The sequence below is a fragment of the Coregonus lavaretus genome (genome assembly GCF_964263955.1).
Source record: "Coregonus lavaretus genome assembly, chromosome: 38".
Lineage (NCBI taxonomy): Eukaryota > Metazoa > Chordata > Actinopteri > Salmoniformes > Salmonidae > Coregonus > Coregonus lavaretus.
Genome location: NC_140025.1, coordinates 27,638,958 through 27,645,128, shown reverse-complemented (window position 1 = coordinate 27,645,128; position 6,171 = coordinate 27,638,958). Strand labels below are relative to the sequence as shown.

The window sequence follows — 6,171 nt, the reverse complement described above, 5'->3', positions numbered from 1 at the left end:
AGATACGGTATGGAGATTTCAATGTGCATAACAGCTTGTGGGGCAGCAATACCACAGATGTCAATGGTTTAGTTGTTGAAGATTTTATGGAGTGGAGGGGACTAGTTTGTATAAATGATGGTCGGAGTAAATGTGACTAGAGGTACATTGTCATGTTCAGATCTTACATTGGTGTCTTCCTCCATTGCTGGTATACATTATGTGAGTGGGATGTGAAGATAGAATCCACAATAGGTAGTGATCATTTCCCATTCAAATGCAACATACAGTGCATTCGGGAAGCATTCAGGCCGCTTCCCTTTTTCCACATTTTGTTATGTTACAGCCTTATTCTAAAATGGATTCAATAATATTTTTTCCTCATCAATCTACACACAATACCCCATAAAGATGAAGCAAAAACAGAAATACCTTATTTACATAAGTATTCAGACCCTTTGCTATGAGACTTGAAAATGAGCTCAGGTGCATCCTGTTTCCATTGATCATCTTTTAGATGTTTCTTCAAATTGATTGGAGTCCACCTGTGGTAAATTCAATTGATTGGACATGATTTGGAAAGGCACACATCTGTCTATATAAGGTCCCACAGTTGACAGTGCACCTGTGGGAACTGTGGGCGGCAGGTAGCTTAGTGGTTAAGAGCGTTGTGCCAGTAACCGAAAGGTCGCTGGTTCTAATCCCCGAGCCGACTAGGTGAAAAATCTGTCGATGTGCCCTTGAGCAAGGCACTTAACCCTAATTGCTCCTGTAAGTCGCTCTGGATAAGAGCGTCTGCTAAATGACTAAAATGTAAATGTCAGAGCAAAAACCAAGCCATGAGGTCGAAGGAATTGTCCGTAGAGCTCCGAGACAGGATTTTGTCGAGGCACAGATCAGGGGAAGGGTACTAAAACATTTCTGCAGCATTGAAGGTCCCCAAGAACACAGTGGCCTCCATCATTCTTAAATGGAAGAAGTTTGGAACCACCAAGACTCTTCCTAGAGCTGGCCACCCAGACAAACTGAGCAATCGGGGGAGAAGGGCCTTGGTCGGGGAGGTGACCAAGAACCCGATGGTCACTCTGACAGAGCTCCAAAGTTCCTCTGTGGAGATGGGAAAACCTTCCAGAAGGACAACAGTCTCTGCAGCACTCCACCAATCAGGCCTTTATGGTAGAGTGGCCAGACGGAAGCCACTCCTCATTAGGAGAGAAGGAGAGAAACATGACTCTCTATTCTGATGAAACCAAGATTGAACTATTTGGCGTGAATGCAAAGCGTCACGTCTGGAGGAAACCTGACACCATCCCTACGGTGAAGCATGGTGGTGGCAGCATCATGCTGTGGGGATGTTTTTCAGTGGCAGGGACTGACTGGGAGAATAGTCAGGATCGGGAGCGACGCTCCCCATCCAACCTGACAGAGCTTGAGAGGATCTGTAGAGAAGAATGGGAGAAACTCCCAAAATACAGGTATGCCAAGCTTGTAGCGTCATACCCAAGAAGACTCGATGCTGTAATCGCTTCCAAAGGCGCTTCAACAAAGTACTGAGTAAAGGGTCTGAATACTTATGTAAATGTTATATTTCAGTTATTTTTTATTATACATTTCCTCAAATTTATAAAAACCTGTTTTTGCTTTGTCATTAGGCATGTTTATTGTGCGTAAATTGATGAAGGACAAAAAACAATTTAATCAATTTTAGAATAAGGATATTATCGTAACAAAATGTGGAAAAAGACAAGGGGTCTGACTACTTTCCGAAGGCACTGTATGTACAGTACCAGTCAAAAGTTTGGACACATCTACTCATTCAAGGGTTTTTCTTTATTTTCACTATTTTCTACATTGTAGAACAATAGTGAAGACATCAAAACTATGAAATAACACATATGGAATCATGTAGTATCCAAAAAAGTGTTAAACAAATCAAAATATATTTTATATTTGAGATTCTTCAAATAGCCACCCTTTGCCTTGATGACAGCTTTGCACACTCTTGGCATTCTCTCAGCCAGCTTCACCTGGAATGCTTTTCCAACAATCTTGAAGGAGTTCCCACATACGCTGAGCACTTGTTGGCTGCTTTTCCTTCACTCTGCCATCCGACTCATCCCAAGCCATCTCAATTGGGTTGAGGCCGGGGGATTGTGCAGGCCAGGTCATCTGATGCAGCACTCCATCACCCTCCTTCTTGGTAAAATAGCCCTTACACACCCTGGAGGTGTGTTGGGTCATTGTCCTGTTGAAAAACAAATGAAAGTCCCACTAAGCCCAAACCAGATGGGATGGCGTATCACTGCAGAATGCTGTGGTAGCCATGCTGGTTAAGTGTGCCTTGAATTCTAAATAAATAACAGACAGTGTCACCAGCAAAGCACCCCTACACCATAACACCTCCTCCTCCATGTTTCACGGTGGGAAATACACATGCGGAGATCATCTGAACACCCACACCGTGTCTCACAAAGACACAGCGTTTGGAACCAAAAATCTGAAATTTGGACTCCAGACCAAAGGACACATTTCCACCAGTCTAATGTCCATAGCTTGTGTTTATTGGCCCAAGCAAGTCTCTTCTTATTATTGGTGTCCTTTAGTAGTGGTTTCTTTGCAGCAATTTGACAGTGAAGGCCTGATTCACAGTCTCCTCTGAACAGTTGATGTTGAGATGTGTCTGTTACTTGAACTCTGTGAAGCATTTATTTGGGCTGCAATTTCTGAGGCTGGTAACTCTAATGAACTTATCCTCTGCAGCAGAGGTAACTCTGGGTCTTCCATTCCTGTGGCGGTCCTCATGAGAGCCAGTTCCATCATAGCGCTTGATGGTTTTTGCGACTGCATTTGAAGAAACTTTCAAAGTTCTTGAAATGTTCCGTATTGACTGACCTTCATGACTTCAAGTAATGATCGACTGTTGTTTCTCTTTGCTTATTTGAGCTGTTCTTGCCATAATATTGACTTGGTATTTTACCAAATAGGACTATCTTCTGTATACCCCCACTACCTTGTCACAACACAACTGATTGGCTCAAACGCATAAAGGAAAGAATTTCCACAAATGAACTTTTAACAAGGCAAACCTTTTAATTTAAATGCAGTCTCATGAAGTTGATTGAGAGAATGCCAAGAGTGTGCAAAGCTGTCATCAAGGCAAAGGGTGGCTATTTGAAGAATCTCAAATATAAAATATATTTTGATTTGTTTAACACTTTTTTGGATACTACATGATTCCATATGTGTTATTTCATAGTGTTGATGCCTTCACTATTATTGTACAATGTAAAAATTAGTGAAAATAAAGAAAAACCCTTGAATGAGTAGGTGTGTGTGTGTGTGTTGAACTGAGCATCCCTGAATAATATTTCAGTCAAAATGATACCCTAGCCATGTGTTCCTACAGCTGCCTCATATTAAACATACCGTAGTTGTAGTGTTGGCCTAATTAAAAATACATTGTCTACAGTATGCCTCATTTGTCATGTTTTAACCTTCATGTCTCAGTATTTATTCAACATATTATCATAACATGTTTATCACTTTTTCCAGGGCTGAACACAGGGAGAAAGCAGTTTGATACCACATCACTAAACGTGTAGAGATGTGACTTTGTCTCAACATTATAAAAATACAAAGTTTGTCTGTCACTGTCTAGAAACACTCCTGCTATAGAAAGATATTCTGCCACAGTTATTTGTTTTGGCGGGTTAGTTGTTTTTACATGGAAACCTTTTCCTTTTTCATAAAATAAAATCCAGAAACCATACTGAGGAGTTAAAGGAATGGTAGATTTTCTCGGAGCATTTTCTCTGGCCACACCGATATACCATGACAGCTTTTCTGTACAATTATCCCCCATCTTCACTTCCCAGTAGTGCTGTCCAGAGATTAAACGCTCTTTACCCAACACATGGGGATGCTTGTTTGAGGAATTGTTAGCTTCTCCTGTGCTGTACTGAGCCTTTTTTCCTTCATCACTCACATTAAAAGCAAGGTGAGCAGTCTGGGCATCCATAGTGACGTTCTATGAGGGAAGAGAATATGATTTCATTAATCCAGACACAATGTTGACATGGATAAGTCTTACAATTTAGGCCCATACAATAATAGTTATCATCTAATAAACATCTAGTAATTTTGTCCACAAAGAATATCCTACTTTTGAATCCTTTCACCTGGAGCCAATCTGCAGAAAAGCAAATATGAAGTCAATGGAAAACACTGAGATTATATAATTTAGATTCACATTACTATGAATATTAGACTCAAGTTAAATTTACTAAACTTTAGGTTATTAACTTTACCTTTTAGATTAATTCCTTCTTCAACAGCTTGTTTCTCATGAATGTGTCCTGCCTCTACGAGCACAAATACCATAAAATAATTTTATTGAAATGTATACAAATATTAGTGACTCAAGACAGACTTTTGGATATGAAGCATGGTTATCATAATCATGACTATTCATTGATTACCTTCAATAAGGTATCTTGTCTCTGTTGAATGGGGAAGGTGGAAGGCAGTGTAAAAATGTGATATTTACTTGCGATATGTGTGTATTTGCACAAACATTTGACTTAGTCAAATGTACAGTATCTGTTATATCACCCAAATAAGATGGATTGAGAATGAAAACGTTACCTGGCCTCTGCTCAAGCTCAGTTCCTGCTGAAATGCAGAGAAAGACCACGCATCATATTTTATGATACAACATATCTGATATCTCATTAGATACACATCATATTTCTATTTATTGACTGTCACACAGATCATATAACAATGTACATTACCTGGACTGCCTTTGCTTTTTTGTGATGACAACCGTGCCAGGGAATCTAAAATAAAAAATAATGATTGTTGAAATGCTTTCTTCGATAAAAGGTTAGTAATAAATAGTGATAGTAACAAGTTACAGTATATACTTCTTTGTTTGCCCAGCATGATGGCCACAGATGCAAGAGCCGAGAGGAGGAGCAGAGACAGGACCAAATATGCAATAAATGCTTCTCTCCAGGGTCCTTCACACAGAAAATCACATTCACAAATTCACCCAAGCACTCATAAGATAGAAAGATAGAGACACATCTTCAGCATGTTCACATTCCTCTTACAGCAGAGTATGTGGGATGGGAAGTAAGTGGGATCTGAATGGGTGAATGCTGTTTGTAGGACACTCACTCACCAGGCTGGCATATCTGTGGCAGGATTCTGCTCTCGCGCTTCTTCTCCTCAGACAGAGAGACTGTACAGGAGAGCCAATCTGAGTCTGAGAGAGAATACAGCAGCCAACTACTTACACTTACCAAGCCCTGAGAATCTGATTAAGCAAAGAGAGACAGAAAGAGAGAGAGAGATAGACAGAGAGAGAGAGAGACAGAGATAGATAGAAAGAGAGAGAGAGGATGGTTTTGATTCTCACTGTTAGGTTCTAAATAAACAGAGTGAAACTCACTGACGACTAGTAAAGCTCAAACCAAGTTTATTCACCCACAGGGTCACACAGCTGCATCAGACAAAGACATATTTACACAATCACAGGTATTTAAACCTTCCTCCTATGATAAGTATCCTCCTTACACATCTGGACAGCCAATACATCTCTGTTGCTACACAGGAAGTTAAGTGATATGGGTAATAAACTGTTCCTTCTCCTTTCATGTGACCTGACCTCGGCCCCCATTCCTCACTAATCCACAGCTATCCACCCTTATCAGTGACCGCAACCATGTGATTGTCTTTTCCCTTTGTCACGACCCGGTGCGAGAAACAGTCACTAATAATTGTCAGAACCCAGAAGATGAGGCAGACACAGCAGTACTAGAGATGGTGGTTTAATTAAAGAACAAAATCTTCAGGCAAAGAAACTAAATCCACAATGTCCAGAAATAAAGCCAAGAGGCACAAAGAGGAAAACCTCCAAAAAACAAAAGAAACTCCACAAAGTGGTAAAATCCCAACCAGAAAAATATCCATATAAAACAAGGCTTGGGCTGGGTGCTAACTTACAAACACTGAGCAAGGAACTGAGGAACACACAGGGTTTAAATACTAACAAGGGAATGACCTACAGGTGCAAACAATAATTAGAGCAAGAAAAACAAAAGGTACAAAAAAGGTGCAATGGGGACATCTAGTGACCAAAACCCGAACAGTCATGGCCAAAACCTGACAGAATCCCCCTCCTAGGAA

At 40.4% G+C, this 6,171-nt stretch overlaps 1 long non-coding RNA gene across 1 annotated transcript; it reads right to left on the bottom strand.

Annotated features, from left to right (window-relative positions):
• Positions 1–4,772: 4,772 nt before the first annotated feature.
• On the bottom strand, positions 4,773–5,253 carry LOC311112291. Its single transcript, XR_014610857.1, has 3 exons — positions 5,165–5,253; positions 4,905–5,000; positions 4,773–4,817 (listed from the first exon to the last, which is right to left on the bottom strand). It is a non-coding gene; the product is annotated as an uncharacterized lncRNA (long non-coding RNA).
• Between the last annotated feature and the right edge of the window lie 918 nt (positions 5,254–6,171).